Consider the following 27620-nt stretch of genomic DNA (forward strand, 5'->3'; position numbering starts at 1 on the left):
TTTGAAATCCCATGGCAACTAATGGCTTGCACTACTTGCCTGCTATTTTCTCAGATTTATTTCCTTAAAAGAAGAATAAAAAAAAAAGGGAGGGAGGGGGAAGAACCCTCAGCTATTATTTTCTCCTGAGGTATACACACAGAGAAAACAATATATCGATTTTCTTGTACTCTGTGCTTGTCAGCCTTAGCCAAATGTTGTGTGTAGGTGTTACGTGATTTAAAATAATAACATGAAATGTGGGTGGGACTGTAAATGCAGTAGCTATTATTCATCTATTTACGCCATCATACATGTGTGATCAGGCTGCAGTCTTGTGCAGCAGTGCAGGAGCCTATGGATCACTTGAATCATCCTTCTGTAAAAGTGCCAGGAGATGTATTATTTAATCCTTCTACTAGATCAGCGAGTCTTGTATATACTAACTTTATTTTGTATCTACAGCTGGTTATCAGCCCACACATGTGATGAAACATCAACATAGAAATGTACCTTTTTTCCTTACAATATACAAGCTCATCAGGATTCCGACTGGGGAAAGAAATGGTGTAAACAGCACACTTACCAGAAAGTAAAGATCTTGTAAAAATAAAGTTTGGGTCAAGTTTGCAAAACAATCTGATCTGTGTAAAAATAAAAATTCCAAGGAAAATGTTTCCATTTTTCAATTTGAATCACCTTATGTGGAAAGTGGAAGAAATTTTATTGTAGGAATTTTTAAAGAAGCATTACCGGAAAAACAAATCAAACCGAACCAGACTTTTTTTATTTAGAAAAGCAAGGAAAAAGAACCTTTGTTATTGTTGTTTCCAGGGTCATTCTGTAAAAGAAAGAAAAAAAGTTGTTTATGCTCTTTTTCTTTCGATACTTTCATCTTCCTGGGAGGAGTAAAGATGGGGCACTGGCACTTGATGGCCAAGCTATCCTCAGCTGGTTTGAGTAGGGAGTTCTTGCATGGGAGTTAAATCCTGATGCTCTTCCAGCCCTGTGGAAACTTAACCTGTGACATATATGGAACATCCAAAAATATTAGGTATAGATCCCTTATCACATTTTTGCAGGCTCAATCACATTCCTGCTTCCATAGAGAGCAGTTTTTCTAGCTGCAGGCAGTACAAACTTGTTGCGGTGCTAATTATTTGATCATCTGCCTCAATATTTCCAGGTGTAAAAGATTTCTTTATTGTGGATGTTAAAGAGGGGGTTTGGTTTTCTGTCTCTGTTCCCCATTAGATACATCCCTGCTAATAAATCAAACATGTCCAGAATTGCTCCCTGGCACGAGGGCTGATTGCCTCCAGAGGAGGATGCTGTCTTGCCTGTCAAAACCAAATGGCTGCACACAAACTGTGTGTTAAGAAAGACCCAGAGCTCATCCTGACCCCATAGCTGGTGCCTGGGAGAGCTGTGTCTGCCCTCTGGTTTGGGCAACTCGTATTTAAATTACATGGGTTAAGGGCTGTTCTGGGATTTAAAGGGTGCAATTGGTTTCCAGAGCCCAGGAACACTTGCTGATGTGATTTAACTGAATTTACTTCTGTAGAGGTAGTTCTTACCTCCCCAATTTCCTTATTGGCACTGATCAACACAACAGTCTTCTTTCAGAGGCTCCAAAATCAGGTGTCTACTTATGTCCCCAGGCAAAGTATTTATGTTCAAATAAAAGTATAATTAGTGCTACCAGCATTAACATATGTTCTAGAATGAGGGTGGTTGGGGAGAATGGAACCATCAAGATAAAACTCTGGGATCCATGGAATGTCTGCCAAGGAAGAAGCAGTGAAACAAGGCAAAATGACAGGTAGCAGCAGATGCTGCTGGCTGCTACCAAATTGAACAGCCTTGCTAGGAATAAAGTCAAGAATTTCTGAGCAGGCATAAGACAAGAGTTTGTTTTCAGAGGTGAAGGAGGAGTCTGCAGACTATAATGGTTTGATTTTGGTGGGATTTTTGGTAGAGAGAAAACATTTGTTCAGCACAAATACACTGTGGATCTAAATTCCATTTTCCCTAATCTGTCCTTACGGGGGATGCTATTGCAAGAAATTCCTTACCAGGGCAAGAAGATAGTTGACTTCTGATTCCCATGAAAATGCAGAAGAAGCTGATTCTTTATAATTGAGACCCCCCTCCACCCCGGAAAGACAGAGTGGAAAGTCACTGTGGGCCACTGAGTTCCTAGCTGGTCAGTACAATAGGAATAAAACTTGGCTGCTTTCTCACTTTAGTAGAAAGCAACCCTTTAAATGAAAGTTTGGAGTTACATTGTCCTTAGTCAGCTTTTGGCACTATTTGTATCCACCTGTATAGCAAAAGAGCTACAGTAGTAAACCTACAGCATAACAGAAAATACTTCCTTTTCCTTTACTAGAAGAATACTGGAGGTCTAACAATTTTAATTAAAGCTGGGTTTGCCTCCTGTATGTAGAACAAAGCCTTCTCCTGTTAAATGGCAATATTGAATTCAAAGGAGACACTTTTATACATAATATACTTGATTTAATTGTCATCTGAGACTTTTGTTTCATAGATTAATTTTGTTATCCACTCCTTTCACCTGCATGCACTAGGGTAACATTTTTAAGAACTAACAGCATCAACTTTGTTGCTCAGTTATGTCTAGTTTAACTAACATCTAATCCTCTTAGCTTTTATACCTCCACAAACTGGGATTTGTTTGGCTAAAAACTTTTAATTAGTCCAGTCACATGGAGCAGGTATTTAACAACCCCAAGGCAAACCCGTTTCAGACATCAGAGGTGTCTCACCACCAGATTGAGAGAGCTAATTCTAGGAGCCCTTTGCTACAGGCTGCAGAACTTGAATAACAGGGTCGGTAAGCGGCTGGCACCCAGTTCTTCTACATAAGTGGGCAGCATTCTTTAATGGTGACTTGCTGACTCCAAACATTGTTTTCTGATCCTCCACTAGCCCCCCATCCCACCTCTGCTATCCCTCCAAAACAGCCCCATGGTTTGTACTTGCAGAAGTCAAGCCAGCTTTGAAGAGAGCCAAGGATCCTCTGACACATTTTGTCGGACTGCTGAAGACCTGGCAGGTCACTGGAACAAATAAATACGTTAGCAGATCAAGCAAGGATTGAACCCGCTGAACTTTCGATCCTAGTAATTTGAATCCAGAAGAAAGGTCCTAACAGGTCCTAACTCAGGAAGAGTGGGGTCACTGCTGTGGGGCAGGGGAGGCTGGGGAGGGAACACAGATGCCCATGGGACCCATGCTCCTGCAGTGTGTGAAATCAAATGAGGAAAGGAGTGGCTAACACAAAGACAAAAAATTGGCATGAGTGAAAAAACAGGAGTGAACGCTTGTGTAATATGTTAAACGTAATTATTAACTTGAGACAAGCTCTGCCGCAGTACTAGGGCCACGGACATGCAAAGCCTACATATCAAGTGAACATAAGGGATGCTCTGGGCATGTTTCTCCAGAAGACTTTCTCAGCAGAGATCCAGTGGAGCTACATGGAGCGTTTAGAATTTCCTCTCAGGCAGGCCTCTTGAGGAAATGAGCAATATTGTGATCATCTGAGACTGGGGAGGAAGACTATGACTGGCAGGCAGGGGCACTGCTTCATTGCCCTTTTCCAGCTGTAAAATCTTCCTCTGCTGTGCCTGTCATCATAGAGTTTTCAAAACAACCATGCCAGTTGCAGTGACACTGAGCAAGTCACCCCCGTCAAGGGTGCTGCCGTGGAGTTATTTTTGGCCTCTGTTCTCATCTTAAACGTACTTTGGAACACCTCAAAACATAGTAGAAATAAATAAGTAAATAACTGAGAAATAACATCAACATCTTCTCTTTAAAGTTACAGAGAGGTGAGCCCTCAACGTCACTTTCAGCTCCAACTTTACAACATACTCAGAGCTTGCCTAGACATCAGCTTTAACTGGTTACCAATTAACAAGAATTATTTGATACATTTGTCCCCACATTCTCCACTTATTCATTCCTGGCTCCAGCTGCTCCTGTTTAGGATGCCAGGGCTAAATTTGCAGAGCTGAGTAGCCCTGACTCAGCAGGAGAACAGATGCCTGGAAAGGCTGTCTAGTGAGCAGGGCACAATGTACTCTTGAGGTGCCTCAGCACACACAGACCTGCAGGAAATAAAGCTGATGTGGTTATGATGAGCTGCCCCTGCTGTAAACCATTAAGAATGTCCTCCCATTCTACTACAGAAGAAAGAGTAGGTAGCTATAAGGTTTACATCCGTGTTTTAGCTAGCTGTAAGATCAGTTTTTAAATTGTTCTGATGAATGGATGTAAAAACAATTGAAAGTGTGTTGCCTGAACAAGACTGGCATGATCAGGCAGAGTTTCTATTACAGACCACTTACTGAGGGAAGTTAAAAGAGCAAAACCACGAAGTATTGGAAGTTATTCCCTGGGAAGCCAGCTTTCAAAAGAATTCACTGGAAAAGCTCAGAGTTCAGTCAGCTGGGTTATTTGTTGCAGTAGTATCAAATGCAGACGTTTGCAGATAACAGTAAACATTTGAGTGTTCACAGTGTTGTTGATGTTCATATCATTAAAAAGTCCACTTTCTGGCTGACTCTTATGGCTAACTGAAAACAGAAAACAAGCCAAAAGAAAATCTGGCAGAATGATGTAAAGGAAGAGAGACATGATGTCAGGTAGCATATATAAAATCTAGTAAGTGCATCTAAAAAGTGAAGTGATCTTAGATTTGATCGCCCAAGGTTAGCACACCAAGTAAAGCAAAATCTTTGCTACCTCATGAAGTACCAAGATGAGACCAGTTGTGGGAATTCAGTGCTTACGTACTCGCAATTAAATATTTGCGATCACTGGCCTACACCAAGCTTTGTATGACTGTTACATTCAGTACGTCCAATGGGCAGCCAGCGAGTATGGGGTGAAGTTTTGCAGTGAGGATGTGCAGGGAACTTGGGCAACAAGAATTCCCTAATCCCTTGGAAACGAGCAGCTAAAACATATATGTGATATTCAGCTTTTAGCTGAGTAGGCTTAGGCAAAAAGATCACTGTGGGTTCTCTTTGATGTGGTGTGGAGAGGAAGGTAGGCTGCTTACTGTTTCTTCCAATGCAAGAGGTAGCAACTGTTAAACAAAGCTGCAGAAGCCATTTTCAGAATAAAAGTAGATATTTCTTCATGCTACAATACCAGATCTGTGAAGCTCTTTGCCAACGGGTGTGATAATTGCAGAAGTTTTAGCAGGCAATCAAGGGAAGTCTGGGCGACTGCTTGAAAGAGAGGTCCACCACTGGGCAAACTACACCAGAGTCATGGAGTCCCCTAAACTGAAAGTGGCTGAAGGCTGGAAGAGGACTTGCAGGAAAGATCACATATGCTTGTCTGGTTCTTGCTCTTCTGTAGGGGTCAATTTGTGGTCACTGCTGCAGACAGGTTACCGTGCTACATGTGTTCCAAAATCTGAAATAGTAACAATGTTCTTAATATTTTTATTTGGATGGTGAACAAATTTTGTGCTGATTTTCTGACGTGTAGATTAATTCAAGATGCTCTCTCTTCCTATCTGCGCCTGAGCTGGAGGGGAGCACGCTGCAGACAGCAGTGGTATCACAGTACTTGTAGGGAAGTAGGTTGCTCCCTCAGCTATACCATAGCTATAGGTACCAGACGCAGAGGAAGAGAGTAGGATTCAGTGGCAGAAGCATTGCACGATGGTGTATGTTGGCTGAGGGTCCACTAAGATGCAGGCTAATCTCTGAAATCATGCTGCCCACATGTGCTGTAGTGCTCCCAGCTATTTACACTAGGGAAGTTTTTTAACCCTGTTAAACCAGCCCAACAAGATTGACTTAGCCAAGAGTGCCTTCTACTCTGTGTGCCCCTGCCCGCTTTTATCATTATTTCTGTGCATGAGAAGACTCAGAACTGAGCTCTGTACTTTCTTTTATGAAACTAAAATAATTTTTGCAGAGTTTCTGGATTAACAAATGACCCCAAGTATTTCCTTTATCCTCTAAATAAGTAGAACGCTCTTCATAGCAGTACAGCAAAACTCGTATTGCCCTTGTGCATGAGAACATACAGAAGGAACCATTATACTCAGTAGTTTAAATTAACTTGCTTATCTTCAGACTGCCAGGAAAAAAAAAAAGCATTATTTATCCCCCTCTTTTATACTGCAGCAATGATGAGCACTTTGTTAAAGCATATTCCATCAGCGTAATTCCATCACCTTAAAGGTTGAAGTTGTAAGGAGACTGACCAGCTGATTCTAGCCCACTGTCTTTTGTGGATTTAAAATCCGAGTGTGATGTGGCACAGCACAAGCAATATATGTTCTGAAATTAGGAAAAAATAATTCTGATATTCCTATTGCTTAGGAATTTTTAAAAATATTTTTTAACATTTAAAAATATATAGAATAATTTGATAATATTTCTAAAGGCAAAAAAGTGACTGCAGATTTTGTGCACTCGTGCATGCACAAAAGCATGAGAATTGCATCAAATGTGTGTAGAAATACATGTCATTGTAAGCTAAGAGTTACCTTTCTGTGGCTGCAGGGAATAAGGGCACATTCACATATGGACTTCTTTTGAGATCTGTACGTATCTGTATTGCCTGGGATACAGGCTTTTATAGACATTTTTGTAAATGGTGTCTGAATTTTTTAAGCTGTATTAACTGCTATAGCATTTTTAAATTTTGTCTCAGAGAGGATAAAATGGCATACTCCTGATATTAGTCACATTAAAGCTCTGCTGTAAAGCCCTCAGATAATAAGCACAGCATAAAACCATATCTGAAATAGTACAACTACCTTGACCACTGTGGAATTATGCTAATTTGCTTTAACGAAGAATGCAGACTCATTAGGTTAAAAGAGGTCGTTTCAAATCATAATCTAGTATCCTAGACAACTGGGTTGAGTCTGAGTGATACGTTCATTTGCATGACAGAGCACTGTATCATTTTTCTTTTGGTTGGAAATGTGGGCATTTAACTTGCATATTGCTTCTGCATCTTAGTTACAAGGCAAAAAAGACCTTGGCGATACAGGTTTCTAAAAGAATGTCACCAATAATAGGAAATGGGTGAAAACACCTTTGAATGACTGCCATACTCCCACCATTTCCTTCTTCACTCAGCTGGAATGAAATCAGTATAAAATTTAATTTTTAGAAATCTGTTCCCCAGGGGTATGTGTTTCTAATGCGGCTGTGCAGAATTCTTTTAACCTTGTCTGGAACTTCATTTCTCTCCGTTTCTTCCTTGCATATAGGCTTACAGATAGCAAGGGAGGGATTTTAGGCAGTAGGACCACAACGCCTCCATTTCCAGTTACAGTGTGGAAGGAACTGAGTCTCCAGAACCAAACAGAAATGCGTCGGCTTGTCCTGTTTGGTGATCAGGGGATGCTAACCCAGGGCACGGGATGTGTTAGACTATCTGCTCACTAGAAATAAATTCCCTCAGAACACTCACCAGCAGCTCTGCTGGCTGCAGGAGCCCAGAAGCTTGCAGAGCTCCGGACAACCAGCAGCCTCAAGAAGTAGCACAGGGATGGCAAGTTCTTTGTTTAAACAGTGGTAATTCCTTGGTACAGCTCTGGGATTTTGAATCTGTCTCTGCAGGAGCTACCGCTTTCTTTTCTGTTGCTTAACAAATAATGCAATCAGCAAGATGATAACACCCGAAGTATTGACTAATACACTGATGAAAATGAAGTTTCATTAAGTGTTAATCCAGGTGCCATTTTTTGCAAAAGATCACTGCAGGCTCTGCCACACAATCTGCAGGCTGATTCATAGCCTGGAATTTCAGACTCATACGTGGTGTGATCCCGTAGGTTCCTATTCATCACTGCTCTGCCTGTTGCATGTCTTTGGTGGGCTTAGCACCATGAGAAAATGCTGATTGACACTGATGATTTACCTAACTGCAGCAAATGAAATTGTTTTCACTCTGTCAATAAATTAGCATCAGCCAAGAACTAAAAATGAGCTCAGTAACTGGGATTTAATCAATATGCAAAGTAGCAGCCATCACAATAGCATCCAAGCGTCAAATACACATGTGAAGAATAGCAGCAGATCCAAAAAGTGTGATTTTTATTCTCTCTGTGCTTCTATTTGTTTATTTATACTGGCTGAGTTGCCCTCACTTGTTTGTATCTAGGAGTGACATTGTTCCAACACGCCATTGCCTTCATTCCTGAGAGAAGCCTGGCATGAAGAAACACCTCACCTTTCCCCTAAATGTGCTGGGGTTACAGCTCAGCCCGGCTGGGGCAACGGGACACTCCCCACCTGCCTGTAGCTCTTCCGACAGCCTCCTCACCGTGCTAGAAGTGAACTCCAGGGCAGGAGGGGACCACAAGAGATCCACCCTTGTGATAGTCTCTCAAGCCCAGCTCTTGAATGGGTGTCCCAACCCAGAGATGAGCTTGCAGAGAGAAATGAGGCTGGCTGGAGGTGGTACAGGCTGGTAGAGCAGGCTCTCATGAGCTGCGTGCTATAACGCTGCAAGAAACACTGCAATAACTCTTCTCACCAAGGCTCAGACAGACACGATGTCTAGCAAAAGATAACTTATTATTTTTAGTGAATCAATTGTAAATGGCAAATAGGAAATTTGCGGGCACAGCTTTGGCTGGCCCCAAGCCAAAGATAGATGTTGTTCTTTTTATGTTCATCCCATTCTTATACTTTGCAGTTCTTCATTTTCAAGCAGTCACATGTCCCTACTTCCTATCTGAGTAACAGGTGAGGGTATGGCAACACAATTTGTGTTCTAGAACTGGTTTTATTTTAGTAATGAAAGAGATAAGAGCTTTCTGAATTTTCCTAGAATGAATGGTGCTTGCTGCCAGTACTCTTGGCGACAGTGTTGCACTTTAGTAAGAAAAAAATCTTTAGAAGTGACTAAGATGCTCAGTTTCCCAAGTGTAGCCATCTCTACACTTTTAACAAGTAGCCGGATAAGGTGTGAGGTCAGACAAATGCATTCTATCTCTCAAAATACTCCCAGTAACCTTAGTGAAATTAAGTATTTTTTTAAATTTCTAATTTCAGTCACTTCACATTGTGTTCTTCCTCAGAGCTGACTGCATACCAAAGGAGGTGAAAACACTATGTGAAAATACTTCAGCAAGTGAGCAAGTGCCATAGATGTAATGGTTTGTTTGGTTTCAGAATCTGGTATTTCATTAGTGTTGAGGGACTCTTAGACAGTCACACAGTTCCTAAGACATCTTTCAAGGCCTTTCTCATAATCCAGTGATGCTTAGGGTGTTGGTAATAATTAAAACATTATTTGTCATCTCACTTCATAATGGAATGTAACATCCATTTAGTTCTCTGAATGTATGTTAATTCAGAACAAAGGTTTCCAGACACCTATTCCTCTATATTTACAAAACAAAATAAACCTAGCTGTTCATGACTAACATGCAATAGCATAAAAATCATCCAATTAGGAGTTCACAGGCAAAACTTCAATGCTCTTTAATATCCGCATGGAATAAATAGAGCTGCATTGAATCAAATTAATCCTTTCATATCAAGTGTTTAAATTTTCACTAATTGGGGAATCATTTTGAATCTACAAAGCCAAAGATCTGGCTCTAGTATACACGCAACTCAAATGCAAACTGTTGTTCTCAGAGGAGTTTTGTTCTAAGCAGAAGTCTTGCAATAACAAGCTAGTCTGGAGAGTCCCTCTGTTTTGTGCAAAGGTTAGTGAGAGCAAACTGTAGTTCCAGTTTTAACATAAATTTTTTAAGTCCAATCCTCAAATCTTAAGTCTAGCCTGCAGGTAAGCCAGACTATGACCAGTTAACCATAAAGAGCAGCACTTGTGTTTTAAAACAGCACAAATTTTTTTGGCCGAAATACATGTATCCAACAGCTCATGATTTCATAGCAGTGAGAAAAGCAGGGTTCTGTATGTCAGCTACCAAAATACAGTATCTGCCTAAGCAGAAAGGCTACAATGTGAATTTTGTGGAATCTGGTGAAAGGTTTTTAATTTTTAAAAACAGGTGCAGGAGCATAATGGATGTTGTGACTTGTGAGTTTGAATCGGGATTTTCCTACTAGCCATACTGTGAGCCTCAGGACAGCTCAATTGCAGATCAACTTGCCACTTATCTCAGAAAATACATCCAAGTTATTTCCAGAGTAGGCATTACAGATTTTTTATTAAATCATTCTTTACATGGAAAAACAGATACATTTTGAGCATTAATGGAAGATCTGAAAAATAGAAGTACCATAAAACTATTCTGGGAAACTGATACACTCGCTAAATGCTGCAGTTTTCTGGTACAGAACATTGTGTTATTCAGTTCTTCAGCTTTGATACAATGGATGGGAACACTACAAGCACAAAGTATTACTAGTTGTGTGTGCATATGAGTAAATGGTATCTTGGTTTAGTCCTTACATAGGAAAAAAAAAAAACCAAACAAATTTAGCAATGTATTTTATATGCACGTGATGCAGCTATTGTAGATAGGTTATTGTCAGTTCTCCTGGGTTCCTTTTATGTGAAAAGTTTTAATAAGTATGAACTGTTACCCCTCCAGTTCCCACTTCTCCCTTCATCTCTGCCCCAGGACCAGCTTTACCACACAGGTAATTTTGGCCCTAACCTACCTGTTTTTCTGTAATTGGGTCCTCTTGCACTGTCACCTCTGGTTCCTTACCTCTTTTCTCCTAAGGTGGACCCCACCTCTTTCACCTTTCTGCCAGTGTGGCTTCCAGCACTGAGTATGGGGCTACCATATGCCTGGGTTGAAGGCAGATGGCCCACCAATTCTTCATCAGCCAGGGACTAGCTGTCCTTTCGGTTATGTTCTTTCAGTACAATATTATTTTGCCTGACTCCTTTGCATTTCTTTAGAGCCAACATTTGTAAATTCTATATTTACTGCTTCCTCTTTGCATTTCCATCCACAATTTCTCCTTGCAGGTCATACAGTTTCTCCCTTCTCACAAAGCTTACTATGTCTCATTAGTTCTCCCCCCAAAAACCTTACCTCACTCTGGCAGCTGGGTTGACCCATCTTATTTTTTTCTTCCATAAATTACGTATTTCCTCTCATCTCTTCCATGTGCAAAATGCCTTCCAGCTCTGTTCCACTTTTCTTTCCAGCTATTACCTGCCCTGGAAGGAGTTCACAACTCCAGTTCCTCCTGAATCACACCTGTTAATCACTGAAATTCTCCTAAGCACCCTCAATCTTCCTCACATTTTTGTGGTTGCCCATGTAGCTCCAACCATATCTTAGCTGCACTGCTACCTCTAGGCATCCTCCTCCTTTTGAGCTGTTTCTGTTTCAGCAAGTCTCCCTCCATCTTAGCATTGCCCCAAAAGAGAGGAGCAAAAGGCAGCTGGACAATTTTCGTGGGCAGATGATAGGAAAACTGCAAAGCATGTTTCATGATCAGCCCTTCAGACCTTCATCCCACTCATATACAAATGTCATTTCCTCGTGACTTGAATTTGGTGATGAGGTGCATGTGCTGTAAAAGGCAACTGTGTACTGAAGCTGAGGGATAGTTTTCATTGCATGGAGTTAATTGAGCAGTAAGTAATAGCTTCCAAATATTCAAGTACAGTCCTCAGTAACTGGCCTCACAGAGATCTGTATCAATATCTCTTCGGAGATGTTCAACAAAGCAAATCGGAACAAAAACTATTCCATTCATCTGCTTGGCAGTATCTGTTGGAAAGGCTGATTCACTCCCAGATTTCCATTCAGCTATAAAACCTCTGTACAAACTATCTTCTTAAGCATAATTTTTAAATAGAAAAGTTATTTATCTCTTGGGGTTCATTCAAAGTAACTAGACTTGCATAGTCTGTTGGAGAAGTTTCATGTCATCAAATGTTACCGAACTAGATGGTAAATATTTTCCCAAATTCAACATAAGGTACAAAGGACAGTGCTAAGAAGACTGTTCATTACTAAAATGGCTACAGGCTAGTTTTAGTTTCAATTTTACAGCCCAAGAAAGTAGAATCAAGGCATTGTTAGTGACACATTTATTCTCTTTTATTAGAAACCCATACTTTAACTAGGAATCCTTACTTTTTCCAGCCCACATACCCTGTTCTATCTCCCATAGCATTTTAAAATGTAGTAAGTCTTGATAGAAGTACTCTCCTGTAGAAAATATATCGTTATATTCTTACCTTGAAGGATCTGCAGAGGAAAGAAAGGTCACGTATCAAGCTGTGGCTTATAGTTACTTAATTCATATGCATCATATGTGTAGGAAATCAAGTAATTAAAAATATCTTAACTGATATGTAAGTGGAAGAAATCTCTCTTCCTGGTATCACCCCTTTGTAGGAGAAATTAGTAAAAATACTGTACCGACATTAGGGTTGTTTAGTTTTTCAAACTTCTGTGTTTTTTAAGTAAGTGAAAGAAACCTATAAATACTTAAGCCCCAAAACACTTTTTTCTACCTATCCTTTGTGTCTGGCAGCATTTTTTTTTGGCAAGTGGCACCGCTGATGGGGACTTCTTGCAGACCTTGCCTGGCTGCTGCAGCGCCTGGGAAGCCTAATGCCTTAGGCTGGTGTTCGCTGTGCTTGAACATGGTCTGAGAGGTAGCAGCTGCCACACCAACCTTCCTGTGAAAAGATCTGATTTGTAAAATTTTTCCACTCTTTACAACTCCTCTCCTTTATGGTTGGACTCAATGATCCTGGGGGTCTTTTCCAACCTAGTGATTCTGTGACACCTGTGCCCATGTTACCTAAGGGGATCCATTTCAGTCTTATTTTGGTGCTTAAGTGAGAGGTGGGTTCTTCAAAAATTTGGTTCAACACGCTGGGTTTTTCCCCCTGAAGTAGTAATAATTTTCCACTGCAGTTGAAAAGCTCTCCAGCTTCGCTGCGGTATCTTTCTGTTGTGCTCCCCATTGCATTATGGACACTGTTCCTTGCACCTGCTGCCATCCCAGATGTGATTGCCAGGCACCTGTGGTGCTGCAGGTGCTCATATGGGCATCACCCCCCAGGCCACTGCCAACCTGCTCATTCACTCCTCCACTCCCAGTCTGCATAGGCAGACATGAGGGACCAGGGATACAACGGGGACATTGTTCAAGCACCCAGAATCCCTGACTGCCCGCTAAGAATCCTGATTAAACCAACACCATCAAAGCCCGAGCCTGAGATTCTCCCCATTCAGTAATCCCAGAAGCAGATCAGCTGAGGGAATTTTGTACTAAAATAAAACCCACTGGGAATGCACTTCTGTGATTTTAAACCATCAATTTCCAACACTGTTCATTCCTGAGAGCAACCGTGGGTGGCATCATGCAATGCAGCAATACATGTAAAAGTGGTTAAACAGCTACGAAGACGGGAATATTTTGAAATATTTGTCTGCAGTGTGAAGTTGCTGAATCACCAGCATAGTATGGTTGTACAAAACACAGATAAAGTCAAAACAGGCAGTTCTCAAGAAAAGCTTCAGATGATAAGGTTTTGAAATACTATTTTTGCAAAAGAAAGCTGCAAATAAGGGCATGAACAAGAAAGATGGGATGGGGTTGTTTGGGTTTTTTTGAAGTAAATCTCTTCTTTTAGGGAGCTTATAGCCTGGCATTATATGAATTTCTACCAGCGTTGCCCATTCTTCACTAGGCAAGTGTTTAACAAAACAGCTCTACAGAAACTGCTTGCAAATATTCTTTGCCATCAACATTCAGTGCCTCTGTGAATTGTGAGCAAGTTTTCTTATGTATCTCATGTATTTTGCAAAGTCTGTTCCCTCCAAAGGAACAGTGTTGACTGAAACAAGGCTCAATGAAACCACTAGCAAAATAGCTCTGGGATCAGCCAGAAGAGGTGGTTTGTAAATAATTGCCTTGCTATCGCTTTCCTTTTATCAGCCAGAGGAGTACTTTATCTGTCCAGTGCTGAGGACTCATTCTGCAGTAGATGAAGATCTACAGGGCATTTTGCTCTGAAACTCAGCACAAGACACTAAATAATGGACTGGAGGGAAGAATAGGTACGGCAAGGTAGCTCTTGTACTGCTGGTATGGCCAAGTACAATTTCCGAGAGCCTAGACACCCAGCAGGAGCCACAGCTGGAAAGGTGGCCTCCTGTGTGCCACCTTCAGGCCACTGCTGAGCCCTCTCAATTGACATTTCACCTCTCTACTATTTTCCTCTACGATAACGATCTTCCACGGCTCACAGCAATTACTGTCCCCATCCCACCTGTTTCTTTCGTGGCAGGTAGTTGCTAATCCTGCTTCAGAGGAGGGGACGTAGCTCCCACCCAAGGCAATCCATGCCGTTCCAGTATTTCCTGGGGAGATGGTTTCGACACGCTGCCTAGGAATGGGTCTGAACACATTCCTGACAGCACCATGTCCTCAGATACAGAAAGTTCTTTACTGGGAATATGAAGTCTTCAAAGCCTCCACAGCAGCCCTTCTGGACCTGTCTGTATGGTTTCCAAAGCAAGTGTTGAAAGAGAACTGGAAAAAAATTGAACCCCACTTAAGATTCACAGAAATTTCCCCTTCTGTAATCAGATCCCCAGGTTCTAGCTTTGTTGTTTGATCTATTTGTTGTTAGGGCTTCTAACACTTTGTAAATAAATCGGTATTTCATTGAAAGCGCTTTGCCCAAAAGCCTAAAAATTTTAGGTGCTTTTTCACTTTTAACATCCAGATCTTTTGCTTCAGTGGCTCCCAAGCCATCCTGAAGCTATAGAGTTATACAGCATCTGTACTATACTAATGTTTGACTTCACAGTCTGTGTACTGTGCAACCCAGCACCTCCTCCATCTGCAGTAAGTAAATACACAAGTGTTACTTTGCCCTTGATACCTGTGCTCTGTGGCAAAGGTTGAAGAGACTGAGAAGAGACAGAAACACCAAGTTTCCTTGGGTCACAGTCCCTCTTGTCAGCGGTGCATTAATCAGAAACCCACCCCTAGTTATCTGCAAAAGCGTGGTGCAGGGAACTTTGGACCGGGTGACACAGGGGCAGACTTGGCCTCCTGAGATGCATTCACCTCTCTCTGAGCAGTCAGCTGTGAAAACCTCATCCCTGAGAGCAGAAAATAAGGAGAAGCTTGTTAAATTTGGGTTGGCCAGAAGCTGACCGCACTTGTTTCAGGAACATGGGAACATACTACCTGTAGAGCTGACTGCAAGTGTAGTACTGTCTTGCTGCATAATATTTGGGAAATTATCTCAGCCTGCCTCAGCCTGCTGAAGAGCCAAAGACATCAGCACTTAAGGGAAATGCCCCGCAATGGTTCTTATTCCAGCTGTTTGTGTTCACAACTTGCTTTCAGATGTAACACCATATGAAAATTACCACTGCTATTACCTTCTTACAATGAGACATCTTCAGTGGAGTCCTTATCCAAGCAGGAGAGACAAACAGCGCGGCTGAACCTTCTCCCTCACTGACCTAGTCCATATCTCTGGGAGCAGCTCTCAATACCAGGTGGAGCAAGATCATGGTTCCTACTCCCTGGAACTGGTTAGGCAGGGTCTTAAGTGCAGATAAGCTCCTCTTTCTGCCTAGGGGTCTCATAGGTGATAGCCACAGCTGAGAATACAAGCAGCTCTGTGGAATAGCAGGTGGTTATTATTTCCAACTACAGCTGGGGAATCAGCAAGGCATCAAGAGGCTAACAGGATGTGGAAAGTGTCTGGCCACAAGCCTGAGAAGCTGGCAGGAGAAGATGAGTCTCCCTACCCTGTGCATTTGTCACTGCACCCTTCCTCACAGGCTGTGACCAGACACTGTAAAGCAGCTATGAGGGTGTTTTATCTAGAGAAATACAAGCTAATGGTTGGAAATTAATAAGGCTTATACAAAAGGCATTACCAAGTCTTGCAGATTGTCCTACAGCAGCAGGATTGTGTCTAGGAGCTGTAAGGAAGTCCATATTCCTTCTCTGCTTGTGCCAACAGCCTGTCCTACCAGGGAGTCACAGTCTGCTGCCACGGTGGCCTTAAATACAAAATCTGTGAGACAGATCTTTTGCCTCTCCTTTTCCAGCAAAAGGGGAGGGGAGAGCAAACCAGTAGACGGGAACACCACACCTGAAAACAGCAGCAAATAATGGCACCATAGAGAGCCGAGCAGGCTCATGTGCTTTGGGTGGACCGGGCATGCAGCATGGGCTGGCCACACATCGGCCCCTGCAGGCTTGACCTGAGCCCTGGGCTCTAAGAAAAACCCCTCAGGAGCCCTGGCTCAGAGAACGCACTCCTGCTTTTGGTAACACATCTGCTCAAGTACAGCCACAGCCCATTGCTACCCCAACAAACAGTGTCACGTGTGTGTGCTGGCTAATAAGCTGGACAGAGCTGTGCCCCTGGCCACCTGTAAGTACATGGTGGTGTGCATGGTGAGCAGAGAAAGCCTCTCCAATCTGACCAGACTTGGCTGGGGTCCCTCAGCCCAGCATCATTGCATGTGGACAACCCCATCCCTGTGCGAGTCCGTACAAGATTCAGATCAACAGCAAACCCAGCATATGGACATGCTCCTTGTTGCACTGCGTGGCAGGTTTTAGTAGCTAATCTGACTAACTAGAGCAGCTTGTGATGTAGATTTTGTCCTTGAACACGTGCATTGAAATATGGACAGCTCAATTCAGGGGTCCTAGATTAGGCAAAACTAATCACTCTTCCCCAAACCAGGACTGAAAGGCCATTACAGATGAGGCAGTATCAGAAAATCAGGACACAAAGCATTCCCTAGATTTTCCTATTGCTCCTCTGTGACCACATATTTGTGTACCAGGTTTGGAAAGGGTCTCCCAGGTTGGGAGCAGACACCAATTCCCTGCCTCCAATTCCTTTCCAAACTCACAAGCTGTCCTCTCCTCCTTTGGGAGTGGCAGTGGCACCTTCTCAGTGCTGCGCTTGGTTGCCAGCCTGTTTTGGCTGCCCTCTGCTTGTAATTGTTAACTGGCTTGGAATGGGACAGCTCTCGTTAGCACAAGTAGAGCTTTAACTCTGAGGCATTCCTGAGAAGGCAGGAGCAGAGCCTTTACCTGCAAGGATAACTGTCACATGTTGCCTTAGCTGTTTCTTCCCCCAGTCTTCATGTTCAGGCTCCCTTTGCATTATTTTATTATGCTACTTCAGGTCTTTTTGTTGTCATATTTGTTCGAAGTTTTATCTGTCATTTGAATGACTGCTCTCTAAAGGCGATGATTTATTTGGAAATTTATGTGCTCCCATAAATTAAGCGTTCCCTCTCAGCTTTCAGCCAAGCACGCCTAGGCTTGCACACAGCCTTAGAACAATACAGAGAAAGGTTATCATGACTTACCTGCCACAAATTATCTATTAATAGCAACATTTATGTATGAGGTTTTTCTTTCCCTTCATGGCAAACTTTCCCTATGTCCCTCACTCAGCAGGTTTCCCTTCTTCCATGCTTTGTTCTCCCTGTGGAGGACAGGGTGGATAGAAGAGAGGAGACCTTTTCAGCACTGGTTCTGCTCCTGTGGCCCCAGTGCTGCCTTTCCCACAGGGTGTTTTCAGGGAGGGTTGGACAGCAAGCCGCTCACTGCGTGGTAAAACATTGACTTGGTTCTCCTCCTGTGGCCCCAGCGCTGCCTTCCTCACAGGGTGTTTTCAGGGAGGGTGGGACAGCAAGCTGCTCACTGCCTGGTAAAACATTGACTGGCGCAGGCAGCCGTGGCAGCAGAGGCTCGAGGCTGCCCAGGGAGGCAGGCAGTGGGAGCCCAGCAGCAGCCAGCACCCACAGGAACACGCCAGCTTCTCCCCAGGTACCGTTTTCCACTTCCATTTTCTAGCTTCGGAAGGCAGGAGGGCAATGGCACTCTGTTATTAGGTTTGCCAATGATTCACCCCCTAGAAGTCAGAAGAGGAGTTACTGTTGCTGTTTTGTGGCTTACTTGCATCAACTGTAGTTGACTGCATGGTGTCATCTAAAGCATGGGGTGATTAACCCATGCTTGATTAGATAGTTGTTTTGATTTTGTTCTATCTTCAAAGCAAACAAAATTAATGCATAGCTGCACTTGAAAACTTCATGATTTTCTAATAAAACTCAAAACAACTGGCTTCTGCTCATCTTCTGAGAGTAGGAAAAGGAGTCAAAGCTTCTAATGAAAATGTGTAATACAATTATTGTAACAGGGATATGGATAGTGACTCATGCTGAAACACACTTGCTGATTTTTGAATGAGCATTGCAAAAATAGGCAAAGTGAGTAATTTTTTCAAGTTTTTTTCATATTCTAAGCAGTAGGCAGAAAGAAAAATCAAGATTTAAGTTTCTAGTATGCATATGCCACTGAGAGGCAAAGCTCGGCAAAGCTGAATAAATTCAAATAATTGTTTTAAGTTTGCTGAGTGACTGAAAGTTTCTGCCACATATGGAAGCTGACTCCTTCACATGGAAACCATCTTCCGTGTGCACTTTGCTGGTCTGGTTGTGTCTTTATATAAGTACATATGGTGACTCCCCCAAAACAACTTTCTTCCATCCCACTTAACTGTCAAGTAATCCAGAAAGGAGACTTTTCACAGAGAGCTCAGTGTGGAGTGACTGATGTGTAGACAGTATTCACAATTTATTTACAGTATGTTTTGTGTGCAAAACCAAATGAAAGAAAGAGATTGTTTTATTATGATTTGTTGCTTCTAGTTTATCAGTGTCAGACCCTAGCTATTCTTGCTTCTTGTTTCAACCCTCCCTGAAGTGACAGAGATTTTCTTCATGTATTTGCTCAGTAGGCTTGCACATGACATGCTATATATGCTCACTAAATTTTTGGTGATGTTAGGCAATACTGTAGTGTATTAACACATTTACTTTATTAAACATAGTGTAAGCGTGGCTTCAATTCCTAGCAATACTAAAATTCCTAAGGCGAAGTGCAGGAAAAAATTACCAGCGAAAAAGCAACTAGTTTCCCACAAGCATTTGCTTTAAAGAATTGAAGTAAGATTCAAGAAAAAATTTGGTAAAGGCTGCACCATAAGTTCAGTCTATCAGTGAATTTGTAGACATAAAGCATGACTATGATTAAAGCCTGTGATTTTCATGTGTGTCATTACTGATGTGCGATTCCTGCCCTCTTCTCCCAGGAACAGTGGTTCCAGTATTCAACTGTAAATTAGACTGATGCAGAAGTTTCTTTTGCAGTAATTAAAGAAAGAGGTCAAATCTTATCTCAGAGCTCACAGAGACTGTATTTTAAAAAAATAAATATCTAAACCAAAAGACAGTGATGACAATGTTATCTTGTCTGTTTTCATACAAAGATAGGGTTCTAACTGGTGACTATAAAGGAGATTATGTGGCTTAAATTGATGGAATAGGACTGTTGACAAAATCTGTCCAGTCTCCAAATCATGTTTGCACTACAAAGGATTTCTGTCAGAGCAAAGTCAACCCCTTCCTGTCTTTGAGTCAAGGAGTCAAGGAGAAACATCGTCAGAGAGAGGTCTCAGGGAAAGGGGCTCATAATTATCTGTAAATTATGAGCAACTTAATTTGTTTCAGTAAATAATAACATATTATTTCATGCTAAAATGAAGGGAGCAGGTTTCATTCTGTAGGGTTGCCCTTCAGCACAGCTGTTTACCAAGTTTCAGTTGGTTAAACCTGTGTACATATGCTGCAAGGAGTAAGGCTGCACAGAGATCACGAGGACAGCCTGGTCTGCAAAATGGTTTTTTGCATGTACAAGGTGGAAAAGACTGAGAATAATGCTTGTTAAATCACTTGTTAAAAAGAAGTCTCTCTTCACCCTTAAAGGCACTCCCTGCGATGCAAGCATTATTTCCAGACCTATGCGAAAAAAAAATAAATAATCATGGACCCTACAAAGATCTCATAATCACACTTCTCCAAATTTCCAATTTATATTTGAACCAGAAACTACCATATTAAAGGGATTTATTAAATGCTGAATATTTGGATGGCAAAAAGAAAAAGAAAAAAGAAAACATTGCCAAACAAAAAACCCTATGCAACCAGGATTACGGAAGAGTAACAGAGGCAAAGCAAAACTCTGCTCCTCCCTGGAAAGCGTCAGGGTTTCCTGGGTTGCCCCCATTTGCCAGACTCTGCGTGCTGAGCAATGCTCTTGCAGAGGCAGAAGCAGCCTTGGTCGCGCTCCCAGCGGGCAGGGGACGGGCCTGTCACCAGGAGCATGCCATGAGGAGTGTCGAGGCTGTATGCTCAGCGACCTCCTGCACTTGTGCTTGTTCCAAAGACACTCATTTGTTTATTGTACTTGTTTGTGTAGCAGCCATCACACCAAAGGTGAGACGTTGCAATTGCTTTCCTTGATTCCTCATTACAAAGATGTTGACAACAAATGACCTGTATCAGACAGGTTACTTTAGGTCTGCTGTGCTGGACCTCTTTGTTTAAGAACTTACTGCAACTAAGGACCTTCATAGTTATAATTTTTTTCCCATGACACAGTGGCCACACAGCACCTAGATGCTTTGAGCTTGAGACTGAAGAGCAGTCTCTGGCAGGAGTCTCTTTCCTTCTGTGAAGATGCAGCTCTCTGCTTTTCTCTCTCTGAATACTGGAAAATCTTTTCTATAGCCACCCACTTGTATAGACCACTGTGACCAGAATAGCTCCTTTGTGTTACTTTGGAAGCAATTTAAAACATCATCATTTAATTAGTTTATTATCTTAAGGCAGAAGCGTGAGTTTTCCTGGGGGATTTTTGTCTTTTATAGGAGTAAGATTTTTCTGAGGGAAACTATTTACCTTTTCAGAGTCAGTTGGAGAAGTGTATGTTTGTGACAATAATCTGGTTTTCTTCTTCCTGTTGCAGTAAATGAAATGATCAGGTAAAATGCAAACCTTAAAGGATAGCGATTAGAGACAAGCAAACTTACCCTTGTGTATTCCCAGCTGAGCGCAAGTACTAGTGATGCATTGAAACCTAACCTCTTCAGATTTGCTAAAATAACATGAAGTGTTAACCCATGAATTGCAGCTGAACATGAAATACAATTTCTGTGAAATTAAGTAACTTGAATTATTTTAATTACCAAAATTATTTTGTGCTGGATGCATGCATATGCAGTTCCCAGTCATGTCAATGAGCAGTGAATGCTTAGAACTTGATTTAGTTTTTTCTTCCTTGCAACATGTACCTTCAGTGAGAATATTTCTTTATTTAATTTCTTGCTCTCAGTAGTAACTTTCAGAACTTCTGTTCTCATCAGAAGTCAGATGTTGCTCAGATGATAGTGCAGTATATAGTTGATAATTAAACATATCTATCCAAATAAATGGCAGCCCTGCCCTCCCCTCCTTAGTGCTGGGTCACAATGTTTCCTTTTTCTTCCAATATTTAACAACAACTGCCAATAGCAAGCAGTATTTGCTTACATGCTGGAAGGCAAAAGTAGAAAGAATAGTCAATAATTTCAGCTGAAATATTTTTGTAATGGCTGACTAAATGAAAGCTTACTTCTCATACTATCTTATCCTGACCTGTGGGTTTACTGATCTTCTCTACATCTCCCAGCCTACGACAGTGAAAAAACAAAGACACTGAGAAATGTTGCAGTGCCATTTAACATTCATATTTGGAAGGAATCAAGTTTGAGAGGTCGTCATATTGCCTCTCTTGTATCTAAGAAGCATTTAGCTTAAAAAAGAAAATACATTGTTCCAACCAAAGCCTTTTGGGTGTTGAGTGAAGGAAGTCATGTTTTGCAGACCTCTACTGACCTTTCATTCTTTCTGAAGAGCTGCAAAGAACAGATATTATTCCAGTCCTTTCCACCTTCTGCAAAGATACTATCAGACAAAAGCTATGACACTGCAGCACTGATGGATTTTTTTAATAGTCTCCAGAAAAAAAAACCCAAACACATCTTGGTTGGATCTTCTTTCCTCTGGGCAGTTTATGTAATTGCAACTTGAAAGTAGCCTCAGACAGTATCCCTTAGACAGACTGTCAGCTGGGATCATGCTAAGCTTTATTGAATCGAATACTTTCACCTGAAAACCTAGGGATGCTTTGAAGGGAATATTGCTATGTAAACATTCTGTAATGCACACAAACAGCTTTTTCTAACCTGGTTTATGGCACTTCTGTTAATGCTTCCTCAAGTAATCCTCGGGGCAGCCACAATGATGAAGGTCTTCCACTTGAACAGCTCCAGAGATGGTCAAACTACATCTGTAGTTAGCTTTATGTGGGCAGGCAACTTTATAAATAAAACTGAAACTAAGGACTTGACAGCAGAAAATTCATGGATAGGCAGCTGCAGGTTGAATTTAGTGGGATTACTCAATCTATTGGTATTAGTTGCTAGGATCAATACCTAAAAATTTGATTCTGCAAGCCCTTCTCTACCTGGCATCATGTTTATTCCTGCTAATGTTATCCTTGGGAACTATATTGCCTTTACATACCACATACCGAAGAGGCATTAGGAGTGCTTATGAGTAAATGTTATAACTATAGGTGTGTACACATATATTTTTATATAGGTGTATATAAACCCAGTTAGGGCTATACCTGCCTGGACCCTTAAGCAGATACAATAGCAAGGACGTCTACAAGTCTCTTCAGGCACCACATCTGGATGAAAACATAGGAAGAATGCCTAGGACTACTGTGTGGAATGTTTGTTTGGCTTTGTGATGGGTACCATTAGCACAGATGGCAGGGAGTGGGTACTGTGGAGGTTACTGGAGGTATTATCACAACTTCATTTTCACTTAAAACTTCTTGTCAATGAGTATTGAAGCACGAAGCTTAGCTCTGTGTCAGCAGTCAGGTCGTAATACCTTAGCAAGAGTGATATTGTTTGAAACTGTGCAATGCCCTAAGAACAGGGATAATAACAGTGGCTGCAAAAACAGTATTGTAGGCAGGAGCATGAGGTATTCAAGCACATCTACCCAAATGAGTAACATCAAGCCCAGGGCCTTCTGTGGAAAGGGCATGAAATGGGGGTGGGCATGGAGAAGCCCTGCTGTCCTCTGCCGAGAGAAGGGCTGGAAGGCAGGTATGGAGCTCTGGGCACCAGGTGTCTCAAGACAAACCAGTGTAAAAAATCCAACGGAAAGAAGAAATATCACAGAAAAAAATGGGGAGAGTAGTGAGTGAAGGGAGTGGGGGAGCCACAAGAACGGCCAATGTCCAGTCATCTGGACATTGGAGTAGCTGCCTGACTCAGAGGCTTATCACACCCCATAGTAGAGCAGAATCATCCAAGTGGAAATGCGAGACAACAGCGCTGAAGAGCAATAAAAAGGACCTAAACAAGCCTGTCTTCTTGATTTGCCTCTTTTCTTCATCCTTCTGTTTCTGAAAGACCTTATGCTTCAGCGTCCTGTGATATCCTTTGCATATCAAAATACCAGCTGTACCACATCCGAGAGGGAAGGATTTCCAGAGGCTTACAGGCAATACACTCCTTCCTTTTCAGTCTGGAGATAAGGGGAATATTTTGACAGGCTGAGCAGGCTACAGTCCTCTTCCACAAAGCCCTAGTAGAGTTTCAGACTGGAGTAAAGTCAACAAAGACCTTCCTGGACCAATTTGTGCTGTGCAGTTTATCCAGTTGGGCTGAATGGAAGAATTTCTTTCTGATCAGCCAAGGTGAAATCTATCATTGTGATTCTGTACTGCTACCATATTTACAGACAGACCACATTGAAACTGAAGTCCGGCATGGCTGTTCAATACAATGCTGTTCCACATACTAGGTTTTGGGTTTTTTTTTGCTCTCGATAATAATCTATTTTCTGCTGCAGAATATTTTGATGTAAATGACTGGTGAGTTAATATTGGTGTTGGATACAAATACCACGACTCTGGCTAGTGAGTAATGTACACATCGGTAACTGAGTGTTTTTCAAGGTGATTGCTTTCTGCACAGATGTAAAGGACTTTTTCAGAAGAAGATGGTGTTTCATTTTAGTTACTTTAAAAAAGGGAAATTGACATGTGAACAGTCTTTCGCAAGCAGAAGCAGGATATGTAAAGAGCTTTCTTTTAAACTCCGTGACACATTTCCCCTGTAGAAGAGAGGGAGGGCATGGAAATGAAATCCGGTTAAGGCATTTCAGTTTATGCTCATTCAACACTGTAGGCTCAGCTCTGCTCTTCATTTGCATTTATACAAGGAAGTTTCAATAAAGAAATTGTTGAATTACTTGGGAGTGACTTCAAGGCAGAATGGAAGCTCTTCTGTGTATTAACTGCAGTGGTAGAGAGGTTACTGAGACCTCTGGCTATATTTTGGGAGAGGCAGGTAGGGTCCACTCTAGCCAGCACATGTGTAATTTTAAACACTTTGTATTAGTGTTGATGTAATGAGCTTTAAACTGTTTTGACTTGCTTAGGTACTTTGCAGAATTTGGACTCTAATTAGAAATTAGTTTTATGGAAAACTGAAGAACTGGGTTAGAAAGAAGTCAAGAAGGAATTATCTCAAAAATATGCATGATAATAATTCTTAGTCAAATCTCAGTGGACACTGAGATTCAGTCAAATCTGGTGGACACTAGCATAACTGCCAAACTTATGGTTTCCTGAGTTCTTCCCTTATAAAGGTGAGCAGCCTCCCTTAACTCCTGCCTGATGAAAGGAAGGAGCTCTGTGTTAGCACGTCATAATGGCATTTCACAGTAGAGATTTCTGCAAGCCCTGAATATGTAGAGTTGTCCCGCAACCCCACTAGACTTTGTGTCCAGAATCCATGACTCTGCAGCTTGGCAAGTTATTAACCGGCACTTAACTTTATCATAGTACTGAACTTTGAGGCCTGATAGGTTGTTCTTTTCCTTGAATACATTGGAGAATTATGTGGATAAAAAAAGGGACAAAAGATCGTTTTGAAGAAGTCAAATCTTGACAGTGTTTTAGGAACTCAGATTTTGACAGTGTTTTTGGAATAGAGTTGTGCTAACATGCCAGGCTATGGAAGATAGGATCAGTGTCTTCTCTTTTGTTTTTCTGCTTGTCCAATCCAGTTCTAGAGAGTTTGTTGTTTCGTTTTCAAAACTCAGGTTTTGAAACTCAAGTTTTCCAGAGTTGTAATTATGTAAATTACTTATAGTTAAGGTTATGTTTTTGCTAGTGAAGACCAAGTAATTAAATAAAGGGTTATTCCAGCTTGTAGACTAGTTCCTGCGTTAAGAGAGCAGGCACTTCATTCTTAAGGGAAGTGAAGAACTGAAAATATCTCTAGTTTGTGATCTTCAGACTGTTAGCATGCAAGATATGTGAGTTTGTGTCAGGGCAGGCATCTGCAAGGATCTGACAGACAGATTTGCAAGCAACCCAGTTAGTGCAACCGCCCTCTTTAATCCAGGTGGCCACCTTGCTTCTGGAAGACATTTAATGTTCAGTACTCCAATATCTGCAAGTAGAGTTTTGACACTGAAGATGACGGCAGTTCCCTAGGAGCGGTTGCACACAGTTCAGCAACTGACACTTGGCAATTCCAGGTATAACTTTCATCTGATTAAAAAACCCCAAAACAGACTTCGTTTTTAATTAAGCAACTTTATTAATGTTAAATACTTCTAGCTGTGCAAGCAGCTTTTTTAGACCACAGAGGAGCATATTACATTGGTGGTATTTTTATGTGCAATAGATTTTCCAGTTTTCTCATAAAAATATTTGGAAGTTGCAGTCTTTATTCATATAGCTAATTTATAGTGTGTATAAGTTTCTTGTCAGCTCTGGCATTAAGAGAGAGATAGGGTGAAATGTTCGGGGGATTTTTAGGAAATTAATGTACATTGAGTAAAGAGGCTGGGAGGTTGGCCTTTTTTAAAGAAAATTATCACCAGAACAAATGTACCCATCTGGATCAAGTGGGCTTTCAAACAGGATTTATTTCTGATTCATAAGTATGCTCTATTTCTCATTTATTCCTCTGACTGCTCATGTGAAAAAGAACAGACAGAAATACAGGAAATATGACCCTTCCCCAGATTTAAAAGAAAGGAAAACGCACAGCAAAGGACAGGAGAGCTGCAGATCCATCCCCAGTCCCAGCTGTTTGGAGGTTATGATCATAGTGATTCGACACCCAGGTCCATGACCAGGTAGTTCTGGTGGAGAGACAGCAGTTCTGTGTTGCTGAGGGGGGACACAACACAAATCATGACTGGTGTTGACTGGGCTAGTAGTGATGGGGGGAAGCATTCAATCCTTTGCCGCTTCTCTGATCATTATATGGCAATTAAAATAACTCCTGCCATCTAAAAAACGGTAATCAGATAACAGGACACTCTGACTCATTAAATATACCCTTGCCAAAATTGTTTCTTGGGTGTTCCAGTTTCTTGCTTAGGTCACAGTGTTAAATCATTACTTGCACTCAAAATCTGTGACCCAGCTACTCACTGGTTGAATAGACCCATAAACACAGCTGTGCTGGCGGCTACATTTAGAAGGTTTTTCTTAGAGCATTTGGCTCAACTTTTAAAAATACCTTTATTCTTTTGCACAGCCTCTCATCTCTAAAGCATGACCCCCTTGAAATCTGATTGTGAAATATGACTTTCCTATTCACCTGCTACCAGTGGGACATTTTCTGTACAAGCTGAGTGTAATAGCACCATATTTCATCCGTGTGGATCGGTCATTTGATGCTCTCAGTGGTGGACTGTGCCATGAGGTGTCTCTGTTTCCTCTGCTTACCTGACAGTTCCGAGGGGAAAGCTCCCTTTGCATCTGTTTGTGGTTTTTTTAACTACTTGCACTGCAAATGCCCATGTGAGGCGGGCAGGCATGGGGTGTGTATGTTAATGTTAACACCTCCTTCAAAATGCTCCAGTGCTACATGGGAGTTTCTTCACATTTATAAATGAAATAACCTTTTAGCTGTAGGTGTACATTTCATATAACTACTCCACTTCCAGGCAACCAGAAGGAAAACAAGTTTTGCCTCACCTGAGCCCAGAGTAGGTTTTTCCTGGCAGGCTTCAGTAGAACCACACAAAGTCTTTTGGAGGTGTGACACAAAACATTTGCGGCTTGCACCTCAAATTTCCCAATTTAATTACCCTAAAGGACATTATTTTTGTTTAGAGTAACTTTTGTAACTAGAAGTTTTCACTTAAATTTACTAACTATGCTGTGTTGCTTAGGGGAAAATAAAAAGTAGGTAGCAGACAGTTTACGAATTTAAATTAATCTAAATTTATTATTTATATCAGAAGCTCTGGTGCTCTGTTAACCCCTCCAGAGCAGTCTGGCTCATCCACACAACACGTGTCCTGGGTCTTCTCTAGCACTAATGATGACCATCCTAGTTCTAAGGCATAATTACCATTTTTTAAATGGTTTTTGTTAGCTCTCAGCTTCTGAAGTGTAGCAAAGGGGTGTGATGAAACAGTGTGTGCACATGGCCACAGCATGGAGTCACACAGGGTCACCTGTGGGTGCAGGGATCCTCTTGGAAGACTGCACTGCCTCTACCCAGGCGACCACGCCTGACACAGGCTAATCCATTTTGTCTGTCCCTGGAGCCGCATCCAGGCTTTGTTCCATGACAACAGGTTGAGTATGTCCAAAAGAGACAAGGGCTAAGTAGGGGTTATGTGCTTATGTTATTGCTTGTTGAGATATATTTTTAAACAAAACACGGTT

The 27620-nt window shown here is 41.7% G+C and overlaps 2 protein-coding genes across 4 annotated transcripts in view; one reads left to right on the forward strand and one right to left on the reverse strand.

Moving 5' to 3' along the window:
• N4BP2 (NEDD4 binding protein 2) overlaps positions 1-27620 on the reverse strand; it is a 310347-nt gene that overhangs the window by 120711 nt on the left and 162016 nt on the right. The window lies entirely within an intron of this gene.
• RBM47 (RNA binding motif protein 47) overlaps positions 1-27620 on the forward strand; it is a 74660-nt gene that overhangs the window by 15679 nt on the left and 31361 nt on the right. Inside the window, exon 1 of one of the 3 annotated variants that reach the window (XM_069856150.1) lies at positions 17660-17777. The exons of the other annotated variants lie outside the window; for them this stretch is intronic. The gene's annotated coding sequence lies outside the window, so the exon portion shown is untranslated. Of the gene's footprint in view, positions 1-17659; positions 17778-27620 lie in introns of those variants that run through there. 3 annotated transcript variants of the gene reach the window in all.

Source organism: Phaenicophaeus curvirostris, chromosome 4, assembly GCF_032191515.1.
Source record: "Phaenicophaeus curvirostris isolate KB17595 chromosome 4, BPBGC_Pcur_1.0, whole genome shotgun sequence".
Classification (NCBI taxonomy): Eukaryota; Metazoa; Chordata; class Aves; order Cuculiformes; family Cuculidae; genus Phaenicophaeus; species Phaenicophaeus curvirostris.